The sequence below is a fragment of the Copadichromis virginalis genome, linkage group LG10, assembly GCF_057382275.1.
Source record: "Copadichromis virginalis isolate Kocher_CV1m ecotype Utaka linkage group LG10, C_Virginalis_male_GT1.1, whole genome shotgun sequence".
Classification (NCBI taxonomy): domain Eukaryota; kingdom Metazoa; phylum Chordata; class Actinopteri; order Cichliformes; family Cichlidae; genus Copadichromis; species Copadichromis virginalis.
In genome coordinates, this window is record NC_140627.1 from 3,564,998 (window position 1) to 3,587,346 (window position 22,349).

The 22,349-nt window shown below is 45.7% G+C and overlaps 1 protein-coding gene across 1 annotated transcript in view; it reads left to right on the plus strand.

Annotated features, from left to right (window-relative positions):
• Positions 1-648: 648 nt before the first annotated feature.
• Positions 649-22,349, plus strand: part of nrip1b (nuclear receptor interacting protein 1b) — a 38,598-nt gene continuing 16,897 nt past the window's right edge. Inside the window, exon 1 of the mRNA XM_085469491.1 lies at positions 649-950. The gene's annotated coding sequence lies outside the window, so the exon portion shown is untranslated. The remainder of the gene's footprint in view (positions 951-22,349) is intronic.

Here is a 22,349-nt window from a genome sequence, read left to right on the forward strand (position 1 = left end):
CTGACAGTAAGAAATGTAGTTTTTAATAGGTGTGAATACGATTATTAGTACTTTTCAGATCAATCTATTGACCCAGAGAGGTCAGAGGTCAAATGAGATATGATATGACATGTAAGATATTTTAAATCTTTACATGTTAATACACACCACACTTGTAAGAATCATAGTTTCTAAGTTATAAGACTTTTTTTTTTTCCAGTTTTCAACCAACAAATCGTTAACTTGACCTCGAAGACCTTTGTGGATGTTGGTGGAAATTTTGGATTATTACCATGACCCCACTCCACACACCTACTAAGTTTTATCAGCATTTATTCATAACTTTTTGAACATTCCTTTTTAAAGTGAGACAGAATGAGACGTAACCAAAAAGATCCCCTCCTTGGTAGGTTATTTTAGCCCAGCTTATTCTTAATAATTGAAATGATTAAATAATAATCTGCTAATTAAGCATTTCCATTGTATGTCCCTTGGTGTGAGACAAACCGTAGGCGGTGTATATTACTTAGTTTAAAATGGGGAAAAAAACAGCGTTAAGACCATTTGCTGTACATCTAATGTTAAAAAGTGCTTCCTTGTTGGCAGAGGGAGTATGTGGGCAGGGGTGAAGGCTTGTTCCTTTAAGGGTGGTGTCAGCGGCAGGCGGAGGAGGAGGAGTGTAGCTGTCTGCGCTCACTTCTCCACAGCGAGGGGACTCCGAGAATAAACAATTTCCACAGACTACGCACTCCACACCTCGGCTCGCTCACAGGCGCAGCATTCATTTGTAGAATTAAAAAATCAAATCAAAAGGAGGCTTTTTAGAAATTATTTCGGACTTGATTTTTTCCTCCCTCGAAGCCTGCCTCGCCATTTCTGCTTCCTGCCAAAAGTGTCGCGACCGTTTTCATTGGATTTGCCTCCTCCTGTCGAATGATAACGATGCGCCTCTGTGGGGTGGACGAACGCAGGTAAGGGGATCTGTAAGCGAGCGCACTGTTACGTCTGGACAATATTATTCTTATACTGCTGCGGGTGGAAACGTACACGGGTGCGCGTATGTCGGGCAGTGGTTAGATCGTGCGCTTTTTTTCTGTGTGTGTATGTGTGCGTTTGTGTCGGGGATCGGTAACGCTGTTTGTGTGTCGCACGGCGACCAGGGGCGCTTATGGATGTGTCGCTGAAATCGCTGCATAAAGAAGCGGGGAATAAACCTGCCCGGCCTGTGGCTTTCCATTTAGCCGCTCAGTGACGGCAGCCAGTGCCCGTATCCTTCGGATCAGTGACTCAAATTAGGCCCACGATAGAGGCATTTCTCTATAAATGTTCTCCCCATACACGCACACACCGCCTCTGAATCTCTTGAAACCCTCCAGCTAATTTTCACAGTGTATTCTGGGCTGTCAGGCTGCTTGGCAGTACGAACACCGAATGACTAATGTCACCCGTTGGCTTAATTTAATAACAGTGCGCACCGTCTTCTGCTTGGAGCGCGGCAGCTGTAATGTAACGTTAGTACAGTTAATGTAGTTCATCACGTCGGGTCAAAACACTGCACAGCCCCCCATCTTGTAGTTTTAGCACCACCAAAGGGAAACGCTTCACAGTTGCACCGGTGTGTAGATTACAGTTGGCAAGTCTTAAGGGGTTTTTAATGGCCCTCCGAGCGTAAAGGGTCTTATACGTTGACTCATATGTGATTGTTTCAAGGTGCTAAAAGCCACCTGGGCCCACTGGGTGTAAAAATGAGTTTGGGTTGAATATTCATTGAGCAAGACTTTGCATGTGTCACTGCAGTAGCACTCAGGGGAAAGCAGGGACAGTGACACTAACCCCTGAGCATGTACAGTAAACACAGTGTAGGCGAAGGTTGTTAAAAATGTTGCAAAGCAGTGTTGCTACAACAACTTTATTACACAGTCAGGATCAAGGTAATGCTTTTTTTAATGCACTCAAAAAGGTGTGCACTTGATGTGTGGCTTAGTTGGTGATTCCCATTAATACTCTTTTTTTTTTTTTTTTGCTTGTTACCTACCCCACCTCTGAAAATGTCTGAATGTCTCTACCCTCCCCAGGGTCCTCTGATAGAGATTAGTCTAGTCTGCAGACTAAAACACCCATCATTTCAAGTTGGTCTGTTGCAGCCTGTCACATCACCCGACCGTCATGTCAGATGTGTTTTGATAGATCTCAAAGGCTTGGATGTTTTCTCGGCGAGAGTTTCTGAGTGGCCTTTACGTAGGTGTTCCTTTTTTTCACAAATATCTTATTGCTTCATTGGACTTTGGATCCGTGTGGAGGCAAAAGGTCAGGGGCTGAAGTTTTCTGAGACTTACCGGAAAGAGGGCAGAGTACAAGCTGCAGTTCAGCTTCTGAAATAACCTGTTTGGATGTTGGAATATGAGGCTTTTTAAAAAGGGTTCAGTTAATTTCCTGCCTTCCACATAACTACTTAGGCTACCAATCTAAAGTAACGCAGAGAAGAGTCAAACTTTTTTAAAGCCTTCTAAATACTGCCTGTGTCTGGGGGTCTGCCTCTTAGCCTCTCTTTTGTTGAACATTTAAGCTGCTTAATTATTTGACCTGAACTTACACAAGATGTTCAAGGTAGTTCGGCTTGTCCTCTGTTGCCACAGATAACGTAAAACCTCCACGTTTGTAGCCCAACTTTTTAAGTTGTGCTTTATGAGTGTTTGAGTGCTGCAATTCATAGGATCCTCTGTGTTGGACGGGGCTTGATTTGACTCTGCCATCTGCTATTGTCCCGGGAGCTGCTGTTGAGTGATGTGCAGTAGCCTGCAACAGAACCAGAGGACATTCAAATGGCCAAATGCAAATGATGCCGAGGCTGCTCAACAGTCACAAGACTGGACTCTGAACTCTCTCCTCTCTTGTCCACTGGCTGCCTTTCATTACTGCAGAATCTTATCTGCCATCAAGACACTGCTGCCGCCGCCGCCGCTGCTGTATGAACGTGGCAAGTTTTGACATGAGTGTTTATGTGTGTGTGTGTGTGTGTGCTCTTGCAGGTGTGTTCTGCACATCTCTTTTGCACATTGTGGAAAACACAGAGTAATTTCAGAATCCACCTGCTTGTTGCTACTTTGTGACATTGAATTATGTAAAGGAGAAATCGCTGTAAAAAATGTATTTTTTTTTCACACAATGACTCCACAGAGTACTTGCCCAGCCACTTACCTCTACTAACAGCTTCTCTAACTACTGCCACTGTGCCAGCTCAAACCCTTAGTGTTTGTAAATCTGTCATAGACCACAGCACGAGCACAGGGCGGACAGAAATTGAGAGTGGCGTCCCGCTTTTTGATTGCTGAGATACTCGGCAGCAAGAAAAAAAGAGAAAAACTAATGTGCAATCTACCAGAACAAGTGTCATGCATTTACTGCAGAGTTTTTGATTTATTATAGACCTGGGAGATGCCCAGCACTTGTGTTGTTGGCCACCGAACATTGTTCAAGGGCACTTTGACAGTAGATGTGAGGAGCAGAAGTGCATTTCTCATCTACTTACAGGCCCGCGCTCTTGTCAGCCCACTGAGGATTCGAAACCAGACACCTTTGGGCCACAAACTCATTTCTCTAATTGTTTGGGCTCCATAATGCCAGTGCGGGGCGTGCATTAAACCAAATTATTGTTCCATTTATCGTTTGTTTGTTCAGCAGACACTCTTCTCATAACAATGGTCAGAAGTGCTGCTGTAACAGGAAAAAGATTTACACCGTGACAGTTGTGCTGTAAATTTCACAGTCAGAATGAAACATTTATCTCTAATTAACAAGACAGAAGTCAGTGTTGTGTTCAATCAACAAACTGAAATGATCACTTCTCTCTGATTTACTATTAAGTACTGGTAATCTTCTGTCCTCTCTTCCATACAAATTCTTGCCCAGTGCCTGTGTCACAAATAAAGGTTTGCCTGATACTCCATATTTATACTGTTTCAGTCCTATTTTGTTATGTTTACCATTTTTTAGAGAAATGCACCCACACGCCAAACCCCCTCCAACCTGTAATCTGTAATGACATTTCTCCTTCTCCCCTTTTCTTCCTGTCTTATAATGTGATTATTTTTCATACTAAATTCAAAATCTGAGTAACTACAGCCTGAAAACCCCCCAAAATTAAATGCTCAAACTGATATCAGTAAATGCAGACTTATCTGCTGATATCTTATCGGCCGATATTCAGCTGATCTGTTAGTAGTACCTCCCTAGTACCGATCGTCTGTCAGTGGCTTTTACATAAGCAAATTTCTTGAAAATGATGGTGAGCACTAGGCTAAAATATCACGGCTTGAGTGACTAAAGCAAAAATGCAGACTGATGGAAGCCAACAGTGCTGAATTAAAATAGACATTCAAATTACTACTGGAACACCGCTATTCTAAACCAAGCAGAAATGGGGCACGCAGATAAGCACACATAAAGATGCATGTGTACCGTTTACTGATCGGGGTGTATTTTCAGTGCATTTTCTCTGAATTTTCTCCCCCTAGAATGCCTACACAGTCAGAAAGTGATGTGGAAGTACAGAAGTTTGCTGTTGCTTTTGGAAATGACATCACCGTGGGGGCAGTTGTGGTGTCTTCCCACTTAAAAGATTTCTGCTCTCAGTCATAGCGAGCCGCTGTGTCTCATTCAGAGACAGCGCTTCTGCCGGTGCTTCTGTTGCGAGCAGAAGGCAGCCAAAGTCAATGAGACTTATTTTGATGACAAAGCAGTAACTGCTAAACGCTCCTGGATGCAGGCTGGAATGACGAAATGTGAGGAAGAAAGATGGACTCCTTCTCTGCAATCCCTGAAAGCTATACTAGCCAGAACTCAGCTGTTGAATGATTCGCGCCCCCCCTGCACCCACCACCTTCTCCTCCTCCCTTTTGACTTTCGCCTTCACCTCCAACTCTCCGCCCCTCTGCCTTCACACCTCACAGGCCCTTCAATTATCTCCCCCAATTGATCGCTGCTGATTGCAGTTGCCGTGAATTATTTAGACTTTGCTGAAATTACTCGCTAAACGGGGACGGAAGGCTGAAAGAGCGAGATACCACGGGTCAAATAAATTACCCACATGAAGCATCGGCCCCTTTCGAAAACAACCGCCGCCAAGGCCCAGTGTGCAGATCAATGAAGCGGAGGAGGGAAACGGCATCAAGCTAGCCTGTAGTGTGGTAACATCAAGTCTCCACTGTACCGCTCCTCTGGTACGTTAAGTAAAGACCGAGAAGATGTAGCGTGGAGCAGCAGACCTCCTGGGTGATGTGAGAGAAGCTGACTCTTTTCCTGGCCAGGCTGGTGCGGTCACAGCGGCGGAGCGGAGTGGAACTGACTTCCCCCTCCCTCTGCTCTCTCCCTCCATCTCTGGCTCTCTTTGCCTCTCTTGCACCTATAGCAGAGCTGCCACCCCGGGGGCTGTGGAGGTGCAGTAGGGAGGTTTTCTCTACTCTTGTGGTGAGTGTGCAGCCAGGATGCTGCTGCAGTCAGACGAGGGGGGGAAAGTGCTTCGCCACAGGCAGGCCAGTGTCACAGGCGTGTCAGAGTGGGCAGGCTGCAAAAGGGAATGAGGACAGATGCTCATAGACGGCAGGCATGCCCAGCCTGTTTGCGTGCACGTGATGGAGGATGTCTGTCATGTTGTCCTGCAGTGGCATAAACAGCATAATGCTAGTAGATGCTTGTCTGCATGTTTGTAGTTTTGTTAGAATTGTTTAGCTGCAACAGTTGGAGGAACGGTTGTAATTAAGTCTGTGATAATCCCGAGCATCACAGCAAACGTGGATTCACTCGAGTGTGCCGTGACTCAAACAAAACACTTTCTGACAGGCATCAGGATAGGCTGCTGCACCTTCTGCACTAAATGCTATTTATGCGACCTCTCCATGTGTTGTAGCGAAGCCCCCCCACCCCCCCGCCCGGGGCGGTGGAAGAAACCTGAGGGTTGAGGAGTAGAACGATGGGTCACAGAGTCCAGTGACTGAGGTCAACTGTTCTTCAACTGTGTCTTATTTTAAGCAGGTTATGTGGCAGGACTACAGGGGAGAAGCTGGGGCTAAGTGAAAATGCCACTCATTCCTGAAGAGTCCCTGGCCTCGTCAAGGTTAGTGCCTTGTCTTTGTAAGTTGAGGGATTGATGCATGAGCCTGTCTGGCGCTGAATTCAAAGTCCAAGGCTGTCACAAGCAGCAACCCACCCTCCCGCCTACCCTCTCTTTTTTTTGCAGGCTATCACAGGGCCCTGTCCTTCCTAACTTCTTAGCAGCCTGTCCTTTTGGGAACCTTGAGCAGCCCAGGCAAGGACACAGCGTCTGGTGCAGTAAGCCTGTGCAGAGGGGGAGGCTTTACGTAACGTTCTGCTTTAAACATGGGTGCATGACTTCCCTGACACGGAGCAGTGCGGTGCAGAGCTCCACAGCTCACAGCACACGTCCCCTTGGCACCCCTGGACGGGGGGTGGGGGGGCAGGCAGAGAGATCCCTGCAACTTAATTATATCTTTCTCTTTTAAAAGCTTTCGTTTGAAATTAAATTTTCCCAGGCAATTAACTAAAGAGGAGTTTTTAGAATTTATGAATGAATGATGGATATATAGCGCAGCACAGTGGAGGGGTGGGGCGGGGGGTGAGTGGTGGAGGAGAGGGAGCAGGGCATACATATATATACTATAAGCTATGAGCTTCTGTTTCAAGACCAGTTTGAGACTTTGTTAAACTTTTGTTGTACCCGGGTGCAACGGCTGGATGCCGTCAGCCCAACGACACCTCGTCCTGCAGGGCGGCGTTGTCACCCAGCGAGCATTCACACACTTCCACGTTGCTTGGTTCCTGCAGGAGGAAAATGCATCACCTGGGGTTTCCCCGCTTCCTCATTCACTCAGACCCACACCTTGTGAAAGATGGCTATATCTCGCTTAATAATGTTACGCACTGCACACCTCTAACCCTCGTTTGGCTTGAACTGTAATTGTGTAACTTTTTGGCTGCTAGTGATGAGCTGAATTGTTGCTGAGCAACAAGAGACCTGTGCGGGTGGCCGTGGAGAGTCGAGCTGTGCGAGTTCAGATAGATCTGCAGCACATTATCCTTTTTTTTCTTTTTTAAATAGAGGAATGTCAAAAAATTTCCCTTGAAACACTCAGTGTCTTGCATGCAATTCCAAGGTAGATATTTGTCATTCATCCAAGATAATATTCCATTAGAGCTTCGTGGAGAGCAGCCTTCTAATGGCTTGGACATTACAGATTCCCTTCGGTCCATTTAAAAATTGCCAGCAAAGAGAAATGATTCATTGCACTTTCAATAAATATCTTTTTAACAGAACGTGGCTAAATAGGAGGTACACAGCTAAATGAGAAACGAATGCATGCCCGTGCTGCAAAGGAAGGACTGGGGACATTTGGCATAACCCCAGCATCCCTCCTTCACTCACAGTTGTCTCTCGAATTTCTGAAACATGCCGTCCTTTTGTGAACCTTCAGCCCACTTGTAAATCCATTAGCGAGGTGACGTTATTCACTGTAGTCCTCACTACAGCCGGGTAAACAGACCGAAAGACTGGGATTCAGCAGTACAGCTTTCTCATAACTGTGTTAGAAGGCTTCCAGTGGTAGAGAGGCCATTTGAGAGGAGATGGAAAGCACTGGGCTGATGACTTGAGGCTGCCATATGACCTATTACTTAGGGAAAATGGACTGGTGACCAGAAGATTGCTGGCTCATACACTGCTCACCCTCTGCCCTTGAGCAAAGGTAATTAACCTGGATTCCTCCAGTAAATATCCAGCAGTAGAAATGGGAAGAGATGTGCAAGAGTGATAATCGTGTAAGTGACTTTGAATAAAAGTGTCCACTAAGCAGGAAGATTAATACAGCTAATAGAATTATAACTTGTGTTTTCGAGTTGTCAAGGACCCAGGACTGCTGAACATGTAGTCATTCCTCCTCCCCTCTCTATTTATGCACTCTTCCATAACACACACACACTCGCGCGCACACACACGTACGCACATTCACAGACTTCTCTCTTTTCCTTTGGCATTAGGGCTAGAACGTGACCTTGACCTGATTGCTGAGGAGGCTCTTTAAGTAACTCTCCAGAAGGAGATCCAATCATGTGACACCCTTCACCCAGCCTCACCCCCTGTCCTCTCTCCCAACCTTGTATGTCTACCAGGATGAGGGGGCGGAGACGCTCGCTACAGGCATGTGTGTCGCCGCGGGGGCCGTCGTTCAGTTTGGTAATCGCTCCCAAGGTCAAACAGGGTCGAGGTTGTGTCAGACCCAGTAGTGCGGCTGCAGCGAGCCTTTATCTGAATTTGAGAATGGCTGCTACAAGTTTCCACTCTGACTGTGCTGACGAAAGGAGCAGGTTTAGTCATCTACTCGATTCTCAATCACTGATACCAGCATATGTCAGGGAAAGGTCGTTTCATGTCCAGAGCGAGCTGGCTGCTAGGATGTGTGTTATTGCAGTTGCCTTCCCTCACTCCCCACAGCTGCCCCGCTGTTTTAAACCACGCTGGCTCACTGTCTCACTTTAGAGCAAGCTCCTGTCTCTGCTTCAGAGTATTTTTATGCTCAAATGTTAACATATCTGGCCCCTGGATACATTTACCATATGGCTGTGTAAATAGGGATCCCAGCCCACTTTGTTAAAGCTGCTTTAATAAACCTTAGGCAAATGACATGGAGTCCCCCCCCCCCAGAAACTTGTCTTGATATTACGCTGGGAGAACTGGACAGTCAACGAGGGCCACTGTTTCTCAGCTCGTTTGAGGCTAATTGGGACCTGTTACGATGCTTCAGTGTTGTGTGTGTGGTGAAAGACAATGGGACTCTTTTATTTATTCCTTAAATTCCAGGATGCTTTGATATCAGGAGCAACTTGGTTCTTTCAGAGAAAATGAAATATCGTGTCGCATCAGTTAAATGAGTCCTACATTTAGCATCAAAATGCAAAAATAATGAATCTACCTTTATATGATTATTTGTTTACCTGTCTATCCACGATAGGAGCGTGAATGCGGCTTCAGTGGCACCTGGGATCTGTGGCAGCTTTACGAAGAGCCAACGACTAATTTTCCTGTCTTGTTTTCATGACAGGAACGTACTCTTCCTCCTTCTTCTCTGTGGAGCTCATTCTCATGTGTTTGTGCCTCTCATCTCACTCATTATTAGAAAGCAGACTGTGGCATACCGTATTCTAACTGATCCAGGAGGGAGTTGGGAGTTATACAAGACTGTGTTCATTAGCTCCTTTATGGCTGCATATAGTTCTGTTTTTTTACTGTCACAGTGGTGGGTGTTCATATTAAACATGGTTTCATGGCATATGTGATCCCTGTGAGCCAAAGGTTTGGGATTCACACTGCTCCAATTGTTCTGTTTCAAACCTTTTTTTCTACTCTTGGCTCTGTTTGATGTCACAATATGGTTTACGAGGGGCAGCCAATCAGAAGAAAGTTCACCTAAAGTGTGCCTGATCGTAAAAAGAGCTGAAGCGGCTTGCTGAGACAGCAGATGAAAGAGATGAACTGAGTGGCTGCACCGAGGCCAAGAAATAAGGATTCTTTTAAACTGTAAATCATGCAAATCTACTCAAGTGAAGTCCACAAATAAAACTTTGAATTTGGAAATTAGCCAAGTTAGTCCCCTTTAAGTGGACCAGATAATATCCATCGGAAAATAGTTTATGCCACTGGAAGAAAAGTGAGAATGTTTATCCAAAACAACCAAAAACTATGAATAGGTTTAATTTTCATACATGGTGTTGTAATCTCTACTATAAGTAAATATTTGTTGTCAGAACCATTTTTCTTTGTACCTGCATCAGGGTCTTCCACCTGGGCCAAACAGTCTGCTGCAGCAACAGCCAATATGTCGACTAATATCTGCACATCAGCAAATGAGATAATGCTGATATTTATCTGTTGGCAGTTTTGGCCAGTAATTTTGAAATCAAGATTTTGAAATGAAGGAAGAGTAGATAAAATGAAAACATCAAAATTAATAGAAAAAAATGGCGTATATTTTGGTATTGATGTTGGCTATTGGCCAAATTGTGATTGTAAACGTCAGTCACCATCTGCGTGTCCTCTGTATTTTGAGATGCATCATTTCTTCTTTTAAAGTTAACTTTAGCGTATGAATAATACTTTTTAAAAATTTGGATAAAAAGTGAAAATCAGCACTTGTTTGTATTTTTTAATCACAGATAACCCCCAGCCCCCACCACCCAGTGGGCCTCCCCTGCAGTCCCAACTGCTCAGAAGCTTTCTTGATTAAGTGCAGGGAGTTCGCTTGTTAGGAGCAACTTAAATTAAGGTGATCACCTGCCAGGATGTGACATTTTAAAATCAGACATCAGCCGCCACCCGCCTGACACGCTTTTAGCTCGTGTACACACAAGATGAACCTGTAGCTTGTATAATTTGGTTGATTGTTTACAGCGTCAGCCAGTTGGAGGTGTTCTTCACCTATAACTGTGTTATGTAGAATAAAACAAGTGTCACCAACTTATGTGCCATTAAACAGGGAGCGTTTGGACTGTTAAAGCAACAGTCGAGCTTTTGTAACGTGTGTGATGTTTTTTTTTCACACTCACACACACACACACACACACCTAGCGTTATCACTGAGGAGCTGTGTGCTTGTGTAACTTTGTTTACACGTCTAGGGCCAGCGCTGGCACAAGAGCCAGACGAATGTGGTTTATCCAGGGCCTCTTTCTGTCTAAGCCACCTTCCCCTTCCATTCAGCGTTGACCTCACGAAGAGGCAGGGCTTGACCTACATCCACCCACTTAGCTAGAACCTCCACCAACCCCCGTTGAATAAAGAGACCTGACACCCTATTCTGCTTTTTTTCTCCTTTTTTTTTTTCCAACAGCCATTTGCTCTCTGGTCATATTTGGTGCACTTAGAGGGATACAGCACAGCTCTGCTGCTTTTGCAGCATGTCTGGCAGCATGGGAAAGTGGAGCAGCGTTCTTCATGGCTTGTCTCTGAGGCACCAACATGTCTGTGTGCACTAGGTCACCATTAGCACGCAGGGGCTTAGCACCAAGCTGGTGAGAGTTTAGTGGCAGGTCAACCCTCCTCTGGTTTTTAAAAGTGTCAAACTGTGGCTGATGCAAATGAGTACACGCAAAACACATGTCGTCACTAGCATCTGGCGGGACTAATATTCTAGCTTGGGCACACTGTGACGCCGGGGTGCCAGCATAAGGCACGCTAATGTCAGGAGAGCTATTCGACAGTCTACTTGTAAGAGATTTGTGTAACCAAATGCTCTGCAAGTCATCCTGTGGTTTTAAAAGGCCTAATGTGTATTATGCAAGGTAACAAGTGGCTTGCTGCAGCAATAAAAACGAAGTGGAACACTATCATTCAAGCTGAACTGTTCAGTAAGTCGCTTTAAAGGTTTTTAAAGGTAATTGTCAGGTTGCCTCCTACAAGTATAGGTCTCGAGGAGAAGCTAAGCTAAAAGGTTGCTAAGCTACAGCAAGTAGTGACTAATGATTGGTGATTTATTTATTTATTTTTTGACAGATACATTCATACTTAAATCAGCAGCAAAAAACCGTGTGCTTTGGCGAGATATTTCACTGTGGCTTCAAGCAGGAATCCAACACTGAAAACGCAGCGAGTCCCACAACAAACGTTTCTAAATGAATGAAACTCTCAGCTGTTCTTGACTAACCTCAGAGAGAGAGAGAGAGTGATGATCATATACTGCGGGTGCAGCTTACTGAGGATTGCATGAGAGGACCATGCATGTGATCTCAGACATGTCATGAGCTGGGCTAACCGTGGCGAAGACATTCAGAGAGCACTAGTGTCATGCTACCAGGCATTAAGGCAGCTCCTGGCTTCAGCTAGCCTTCTAGTAAAGCCACCCACCACTCCGGGAAAAATTTTTTTTAGGCTGTATGACAGGTCATCCTTTCATGGGTGTCAAATGACTGCAAAGTAGCTCGTGTGCGTCTGCGTTTAAATAAGGCAAAGGGTTCCTATTTAGTATTCTGAGTAAGAGGGGAGATAATGGCCACCTGGAAGAGGAGAGGTAGAAGTGGGAAGGGGGAATGGTAGAGGCCTGTAGATGTATTTAACCTCAGGAGCAGTTGTTGTTTCAAGGCGTGGGAGGGTTTTTTGCCAAACATGCAGCAGGCCAGCTGATAAGGGTCGGCTGTAATCCAAAGGCCGCCAGAATGTGGGGAAAGATCAGAGAGAAGTCTGAGCCTGTCTTTTTAACTTCTTTTATTCCTTTGTTTCCCTCTCTCTCTCTCTATCTCTCGCCCTCACCCTTTCACTGTCTCCCTCGATCATGCTCTGCAGAACTCCTCGCACGACGTTAGGGGAGGGGAGAGAAAGGAGAAGAAAAAAAGAAAGAAGAAAAGTGGGTCAGGGCGACCTATTTTTTTTCCCACAGTTCACGAAGGCAGAGGGTGGTGGTGTTATCGTCAGTTAGACGAGGAGCAGGGCCTGATGGGGAGGCAGGGCCTTGTCGCGAGACGCAGCCACTCAGAACTGGGTCAGCAGCAGAGGCTATGTCTTGTAAACGGCTTGTCATACCGGGGAGAAAAGCTGCAAATGAACCATAGATTATACGCCCCAAGCTGAGCGCTGAGGTCTCTCCTCACTCCCCAGACCCACACTTCAAAAAGCACACACACGCACTCGCGCATATAGTATAAGTCTTACAGTAGTGCACGAGTCTCTAAAGTACTGCCACCTCCTATAAGTTCCTCTCTTCCCCTCTCAGTCTCCAGTAATAGCGTTTGATTTCTGCAGTCAGACCTGTCAGGCTCAAAGCCCGAGCCACACATGCTTTTAAGCAAAGGCTCTTTTCTGGTTCTGTTTCTCTGACATACGGGCTGCTGTTTGCTAAATATAGCCTGCCTTCTCCAGGATTTTCTTGACTTTATTTGGGTCAGGTTATTTACTGTACCAAGTTCAACTGTGGTTTAGAGGAGCAGCGCACATGCTTGTTCAGCCGGACTGACATGGTTGTAAACCATGGCTGCAATTTCTCCCAACTACAGGTTAATTTTTAAGACGCTTGAATTAGGGTTCGATCAATTTTGCTCGTGCTGATTCTTGGCAAAAGGACCCAGTGTGGCAGAGAAAGGGACTAGCCGCAGTAACCATGTGTTTTTGATATCGATCCTACGCGTTGCTTGTTATTTCATAGCCTTTGTGTCTTCCCGCTGTGCCTCAGAAAGACAAAGCGGGATAAACACTGGGCTTGATCTCCTGCTCGCAAATAATTGCCGCGGTTGTCATACTGAGCTAAGACCTTTAGGACTGAAAATCGGGGTTTCATTTTGGCGTCGGGGCCTGCTTATGGAGCAATGCAATTTTCAGGCAGTAGAGCTCACTCATATTTCACTACGTGGAACAAATCTGCCTGTAATGAATCTCTCAGGACACTGTGGTGCCTCCACAAACGAGTCTGTTTTTTGGCTCTTCTGGAGTTAGGGGGGAGGGAGGGGTGCAGGGGGAATCTATAGTGGGCCTTTTAATATTTCAGCACATCCATCTCCCTGATATGAAAAAAAATCTGTTTTCTTTGCCTGTATCAGTCCTGGCTCATGTTAATCTTATTGGTTTCGCTCTCTGTAAAAACAGCCTTATTAGCAGAGGTGTCCCACTAACAAACATAACATAATATCCCGAGGTGGGGCTAAACATGGCGGGGGATTGGATTAGCAGGAAAGACTCCGTGTTAGTCCGCACATGCAGCTCCCCTCTGTGGCTCCCGAGCTCTTTCTGCCGCTGCCGGGAAGCAGACCTGCCTAATGTTATTCTTAGCCCCAGAACTTCGTGTCTCTGCGCGAAAGCCCCTAACAGTAATCGAGGAGAGCGCTCGTGGCTCATGTCGCTCAACGACAGCCTCTGAGGGCGTGTGTGCGTGGCCCTGTCTGTTTTTCTGTGTGTGTGTTTGTGTGTGTGAAGGTGAGACACGCTGAGCAGTAAACCAGTCGGAACCAGTGCTCGGCCAATCTAGCCGGTGTTTCCTTTTTTTCTTTTTCTTTTTGGTGATAGGGAGCCACCGCATTGCCTTTAGCAGATGGTTTCCAGCAGGCCTGCATATGACATGTGATAATATTACAGTTTTGAAAGGTCAGGCATGAAGAGAACCAGTAGGAGGGCTAGAAGGAGGGCCTGTCCTCTGTGCACACACTGTTCTGCAGCGTATTAGTGTTACATTCAAGAGAAATGTCCTTTTATGAATTTCCAGCTCAGTATTGAACATACTGCCAGTAACGGGGCGATGCAAATATTTATAGGATCACTTGAACCTTGGTGGCCCGCGTGTCAGTCGCAGGGAGGGTGTCCCAGTGTTTACTGCTGATTTACAAAAAAATAAATAAATCTCCTTTGTGCTCTCGGGCAATAGCAAGATTTGGACAGCGCAGAGTCAGACTTTGGACTGTGGACTGTGGTGTTTACTTTAGAGAATCAGAGGTCCTCACTGGGACACAGCAGATCATCATCAACCTGTCAAAACACTGGTTCTGATTCACCGCCCCCTTTCTCGGGCCGAGATCCTTGATTGGTCATTAAGCTGGCACTTGTTCCCGAAACAGAGGCTGGGATATTTGTTTTGAAGCTATGGGTCACCGTGTGTGCTAAAGGCTCAGAGCAGAGCCAGGAGGGAAACGGTCTGGGATTTCCATATGCGTAAACAACACCTCTGGAGTGGATGGCAGTCTCATCACACAGGTGTATTCCATAAAGCAACCCTTCACCCACACAGACACACACACACCCTTCTCCAAACCCCTTTCCTGAAATGGCCTGGGGCTTGTGCATGGAGGAGGAGGAGGAGGTTTAAAAATAAATCTGCGCAGGGCCGGTCAGACATTTTGAAATTCTGTTTCTATCTCCGTCTGATAGAGAGGTTAAAGATACAGCATCCTGATAAATCTCTTCCCACCAGGGGGAACAGATAAGGAGTGGCGTAGATTGAATAAAAGAGCTGAGGAGAAAGGGGGAGGATAGGTGCAGGGGAGGGGGTTGGGGGGCAGGAGGAGGAGGAGGGATGAGATGTCTATCAGGCCGCATGAAGGGTTTTTTTCTCCCCCCGTTTTTTTTTTTTTTTTTTGTCTTGCAGATCCAGTTCAAGGGCGCCCGCAGGCGAGGCAGCTCCCGCTCTTGCCGTGCCAACGCTGCTGCTCAAGGTCATATGAGCCAGCCCTGTGACATTAAAGAGGAACAGGAAAGGGGGCTGGAAGGAGCGGGGGGCGGGTGCAAAAACCATCCTCCACAGACAAGCACACACAGTCGCATGTGACTTGAGTTGTAAGAGGGGTGAAAAAGTAGCCTTTATTAACTCTTTTCAGTCTTTCCTGTGACTTTCTGTGCTGGTGTCTGGGTCTACAGTGGATTTTGTGAGGGCAAGAGCTTTTTAAGGGCAGTAATGAGAGTGTCTTATTCTCTCTGCACAGAGCCAAGAGATGCTTGGCTAACTGCTTTGTAGTTGCCAGCCACACATACAGGCAGGGTTTGTGTGTGTGTGTGTGAAAGAGAGGAGGGGGAGAGAGAGGAGAAGATGGAAGAGAGAAGAGTCACTGTGATAAACCTCAGGGGAGGGAGGTAGAGAAGAGAAAAGGGGTCTCAAAGTTATTTAAAGGGACAGGGAACCAATGGCAAGTGCCCTTCAGTTCTGAGTTTGAGCTGAAAGGTAGTCCTAGCATTTGTGAATCTAACCTGCAAAGAGCGCACGCTGCCGTTTGGGCTAAGTACAGTGCACCGGCAGGTGGTTTCAGATGGGAAGTAGAGTTGCGGTGGCACATCCAGGAGTGTCATGCTTGTAACTGTTGCTCTTATTCCGTATTAAACTGTTTTCCAGCTGCAGCTAAGCATCTGCAATAATTACTCAGCAGTTTAATGTCAAAAAACGACGCCATCCTTCAGAATCCGGCAGGTTCCTAAAGTGCACCTTTCAGCATCAGTGTTTGGAGTTTTGAGTGTCACGAGTTTGAAATATAGGTGCAGTCGGGTGAAGGGAAAATGTGACAACAGGCCGTGACGGTTTGGCTCTATGGTGTCAGAGACAGAGGTGTCAGAAAAATTAATGGTGGCTGATTCGGCTTCTTTCAATGGGAATGTTATCATAACATAAATGACATGAAACTGTTAGCGTGTGTGTGTGTGTGTGTGTGACTGTATAACGTGATACAGGAAAAGTGTAGCTCTCTCTTGTTTATGTTTAATGTAGTTGAGCCTGGAAGCTATATTACTCCTTAAATATTACCAGTAAATAGTGGTCTGCTGAAGACATGTAATCATCTACGTGTCCAGTGTCCATTATGCACTTGGATATGAAATTTTATTAAATTTAGAGATGACTTCTTCACATACTGTGGTGCAACAGTTCTTAGCTAATTCATGCTAACTGATGCTTCCAGCCAACATTTGCTCTTAAAAAATACCATCAGAAGTAGCATTTTTGGGCCTCTCGTGATTTAACGTAATCTACCTTATGGCATTTATTTATTATCTGTTTGTTTTTTGCTTCACGTCCACATTACCATAGTCGAAAAATGCACAATATCGTCTCAATATCTCTTGATATTATTGCATGATATCGAAAATTAGCAATAATGCTGTCATTCCTCTATAACTCTGTGTTCTGTGTTGCCTGTGTTAATTAAAGTCAAAATCCATGTACATGCAGGTGGAGGGGATCTTCACTGTAAAAACATACAAAAAGAGCAGCTACATTATCATATCTGCATTACTGCCACAATATCAGTCTTTGATTTTAAAATGACACAGTTACAGTTATCCTGACAGCTCTGTCCTGGGCAGATCCTAGGTTTCTGTTTGCAATATTAAACTCGGTCATTAATAGTGTGTGTGTGTGTGTGGGGGGGGGGGGTATTGTAGTATCTACAGGCTCACCATCTCGTGTGCTGCTTGTTTACACTGTCATCATGTGTTCGCTGGTCAATCAGGTATCAGTTTGCGGCGCCAATTACGCTGCGTGAGAATATGGCCTTGTCCTACAACAGCACACAGCTGTACATTTCAGGATTGCACTTAGGGCGGCAGGCTCGTGGTTGACTTAAGCCTGAGGATCTGGGTTCAAGTCCTTGTTTTTGGCATGATGCTACGCTGATTTGTCCTGGGGCCCTATTACGTAGCTGACCTCTGACCTCCAAGTGACAGGAAAATGTGGGGAGGATTTCGCTCGTTAAAGACTCACATGATGAACAGAATCCATTTAGCGTATTATTCTATGCAATTTAGCTTCGAGAGAGTATATTTTGCTCCTGAGCTAGCCCATCTATCGCCTCCTCATGTATCATTTTACACCAATATACAACTATTGGAAAAGAAGTACAAGGTGAATGTAATGGAGAATGGTTTTTGGACGGAGATAAGGCTATGTTTTCTGGAACAGAACTAATAGCCCCACTATCATCTAAATTTCCTTGTAGATGTAAAAGTACAGGCAGACATTGTATGAGTCCACAAAGTCAGTCTCCCGGGCCGCTAATGGAGCTGCTTCAGGCTATGCATCAATATGACATCACAGATTACAATCTTTAGACTTTGGGAGCACTTTAGGTACTTTCAGTGCTGGAAGAACGCAGGAAGAACTGGCCGACAAAACACTGAGTCATTATAATAACAATCACAGAGATGGGTGGAGCTGTGCAGTGATACGGCCTGACAGAAATGACTAAAGTATACCTACGAGGACTTGTAGTGAGTCTGCTGGGCTTCATAGAGATTTTGCAGTGACATTAATAGTAGACTTTTTAGTCTCATTTGGTACCACTGTGTTGTTTTTGGAATGATTCAGGCAAACAAATCTTTTTCATTATTACAAAATGCAGAATGTAAGGAGATCTGGAGTCGGTGTGTGTTACGTTGTAAAACTATTTCTGTCACACAAATATCTTTTGGGGTTGCGTCGGGAAAGGCATCCAGCGTAAAACTCACATCAAACATGTAGATCCTTTGTCACAAGGGAGCAGCGGAAAGTAACTTTTAATACCACATAGCAGATTTGTTTTGCTTCTTTAGAATGGTTACTTAATTGCTTCTGATTATTTAGAAGCAAAAGTCATGAAAAACATACAACTATCCTAATTTACGAGTAGTCTGCAGCTAATGTAGCTTCTCCCGCAGCTACACAGTGTCCAGTTGTACTTAGCAGGGTTGGAATAGCTCTGAAACTACGATGCAAAACTCAGTGATGTTGTAGTTGTAGCAATACTGTTTTCCCGCACTGTGATATCCATGTAGGGCTATTAATGTTAAAGCATGCTAGCCTTGATGTTTGAAGCGCTTCAGGCTGAACGTATAACTCATGGACTCTAATCGTAATCAAGTGGCCTCTGGTAAAAAAAAGTCCATATCCCCCAGTTTGGTTCAAGTCAGTTTGGATAGGCCTTTTCCCTTAATAAATAAAATGTATCAATTAAAAACTAGAAAGTCGTTGGTTTTTTTCTGTTTTTACCAACTCGGCTTATCTTTGTTTAATATTAAGGTTAGCTTGATGATCTGACTCATTTAAGTGTGAGAAATATGCAAGAAAATAAGAAATCAGGAATACTTCACAGCATTGTATGACATCTAGCTTAAGTCCCCGTGACCTGTACTCTCTACTCAGACAGGATTTACTGGATAAGTGTCCCTCACACTTGTGACGCAATCCTTTCTAACCACTCAAAGCTGGATTTGAAGCTCTACTGAACCCTGCTGAACTTTGACATTTTAAGGTATTACTAAGGAAGACACAAGTACGGAAAGAGCCTCCTCTCACCAACTAAGAATCCCTCTGTGCCCTAGACCCGAGGCTCGATCACACCTGTTCACCACCCAGCTGGCATAGTACCATTTTGACTCTTTCTTTTGATTAAACGAAAAAGCATTTAGACTAAACAATCAATAGGTACAGGCTTGAGTCTGGAATCGCTCTGGCATAAATCTTCCTGCTGCCTGGCGTGGAGTCGTCTCTGTATCATTTTTGCTGATTAGTTTTCCCATTACTCAAAACAGACGCGTTTGCTGGTGATGAATGATCCAATTATGGGATATTTGTCACCCATTTGATATCTGCTGCTAGTCTGTGACTGTAAAGAATTTCAGTGTAACTCTACCTGCTCAAACCTGCAGTCCACTGTGGGGTTAGTGTCGACCGGCCTTTGGATATATTTTTTTTTACAGCCATTAGGCAATGATTATCTCTTGGGGGGTTATTTTTTTTAATTTCCCAAGGAGCATCTAACCACTTCTCCCCGATCATCTCATTAATTTTGTGGTTACACATAAAAGCAGTACTCAAGAGCGTTTTCAGCACTTTTGTCATTTTAAGACTACTTGCCCTAAAATTTTCTAGCATCTCTTCTAAAGTCTGCATCCCCCCCATCGCCACTGATATACTTCAGACAGCAGTCCGATATGTCTAAACTGAAGTTGACCTCGTCCAACTGCTACACACACACACACACACACACATGCACACCCAAACAATACACAGACACTCACAGCTGAAAGGATTCATGTACACTCCCCCACCACACCCCTGTGTCTGTGGACAGTAGGCTGATTCTGCAGCCTCCCTCCCTCCCTCTCGGGCTCTCTCTCCTGCTCTGCTGTGTTGAGCTGTGTGTGTGTGTGTGTGTGTGACAGCTGCTTAATTGGGCATTCTCCCCTCGTCGGAGAGCCTCCTCTCTCTCTCTCTCTCTCTCTCTCCTCCAGCTTGGGCCGGGGCTGCTGACGAATGGCAGCGGATTACAGATGAGGACACGGTGACCCACCTGACCTTGCTGCACAGCCGCGGGGGTGGGGTAGTGGTGGTGATGGGGAAGGGAGGGAAGGGAAGAGGGGGGGAGCACTGAGAGCTGGCGATGGGGCTGACAGGGTACTGCAGAGAGGCAGAGGTGGTGGCAATGGGCATGGGTGCTGTAGTGGGGGAGGGGGAGGGTGGGGCGTACCCGTGCCAGGTCAGGGAGGATGAGGTCGCACGAAGGTGGGTGATATATCGGCACAAAGGGGCGGGGGTGGGTGCATTTGCCAGGTGGCCAGGAGGGCAGGCGGGAGATCAGGTGAATGACAGGAGTGTCACATGACACCCTCCCTCCTCCACCCGTGTCAGTATGTCAAGGGCACGAGCCCCTGCTGGCAACCGCCACTGCGACATTTTCCTAACACTTCTTCTCTTCTTTTTAAGTTCTTTTTTTTATGTGTTTTTATGCGTCTATCAGGCGAGCAGCTCCTATATGACTGCTGGCTTGCCTCCACGCACCCTCGGGCCGCGATGTGGTCGGTCAAAAGGAGGCGGCGGGTCCTTGAGTGTGGTGAATTTTAATTTCGGTGCGTGCTATAGATATTTTCATCTCCCCCACCCCCACCTTCCTGCTGTGCGTGTGAGACTGCCAAGGTGAGGTTGTGTCCTCTTGTTAAGAGCGATTAATGGCACTCGTTATGTACATAATGAAATCTCCCTGCTGATGCATAGGGTGGCGTTGTCTCCTCTTTTTCTGAAACACACACCCACCCACCCACAAACCTACATATATATATATACATAATATACTTCTGTGTGTGTGTGTGTGTGTAGCACAACACTGAGGATGCTTTGTTACAGCCTCCAGGCAACTCCAGCATGTGTTTGATATGGTGTAGAGACCCCTCCCCTCCCCTCTTGTTGTAAGCCATCTCCCCAAATGAAAAACGAACTGGAATTAAGGCCCTGTCAATTCGCAGTCGAGTTTGTTCCTCTTTCGCTTTAGATGCGCACAACACTGCGGCTCCCTGCGTGACATGTGTTCTGAGAGATAGAGATGGGTGGCTCGCCACTGAGTCCCGTTTTGACTGGCGGAGCAAATTAGATCTAATCTTCTTGTGTGTGTTCTTTTATAGCCCGAGAATGTTCACCTAACATCAGCTTTTAAGTTGACCTTGTTGTGTTGTTTGCTCGTCTGAGGCTCCTGTGTGCATGTGTGTTTCTAGGACAAGACACTGCTGCACTGCTGGCTTCTTTTTTTTTTTCTTTAAATTTTTGATCTTGTGCAAGTGTACGTGCACACACTAGCACCATTCAGTGCCTGAGTCAAGCTGTGCAAGCTCTTTTAATCCCATGCCCCGGTGCACGTAGTCTTGATTAGTGGCAGCAGTTATCTGTGCAGAAGACAGCCCGCCCTCCTTTAGCATTTAGTCAGGTCTGGGGCACCAGGGGGGTTGGGGGTGTCAAGTCATGAGAAAGGTGAACGAGAAAGGAGAAAGGCAGAGGGGGCAGCAGTGGAGGAATGGCTAGAATGAGGGAAGAGGGGAGGGAAGAAACCTGATTAGTATTCTAAAGGAGCACTCCTGCCAGTGGAGCAAATTGATTACTGCACTTTACCTGTATCAGCCTCCACAGCTAAGGATGACAAGGTACGGGAGCATGATGTGTGTCTGCATTCGCCCCACAGCCACGGCACAATAGCGGTGTTAAACCCACACTAGGCAAAATGCTTTTTTGCTACCCTCTTTTTTACTTTTTACCACCACTGGATCGTCTTTTCTCAGTCACATTCAATACAGGAAGCGATATGCCCGCTGCGGTTGGGTGCGAGCCTCGCCAGTCTCTCGGTCTGATTTAACAGTCAGTGATTGACTGAGGGAAGGGCATGCTTGTTTCCTGTTTCCTGCAGGTCTTGGCCCTTTTAGGCTGATAATTAGCAGGTTTCTCTTAGTTACAGTAAAGGCAATTACAAAAAAAAGAGATTATTTTTCTTTCTACTGCACAATTTCCATCAACACAGTGTTAATGATGGGTATGGTTCTGCTTTAGAGCCCTGCTGGGTTTCATTCTGGCTACTCAATGGAGCGCTGATTACACCTGGGCTGCCAGGTGAAGGCAATTAATTGCAATTAACCTCTGCTTAGACGGAAAAGCAGCAGCAGTTTGAGGAATGACGACCAGAAAGAAAGCTTGGAGGCTTTGTTCAGGCTGCGGGGAAATCAAATTTGTTTCTCCAATCACATCTGTAGAGACAGATCGTGCAGACTGCTATTTGCAAGTGATCAGATCAGATTTGTGTGTGGTCATCACTAGCCCATTGGGATAGGTTGCTGCGGTAACAGCCGAGGGGTCAGTAACTACGAAGCAAAGGTCGGCTGTACACAAACCCCAGCAGATATACCCCTGGTGCTCTAACAGCAGCCTGAGCTCTGCGTCTGTCACTCCTGGTATGATGTGTGTTGCAAATGAGAAAAGTATTTAGTACAAATTTGTGGCTTGACCCAGCAGCGTCTAAAAGGAACAAGATTTGTTGTATATTTTTCTTTTTTTCTTTTTTAAATGTATAGTTGAAGTGCACAATGTCTTTTCAGTTAGTTTGCCTCCCTTTAGTCC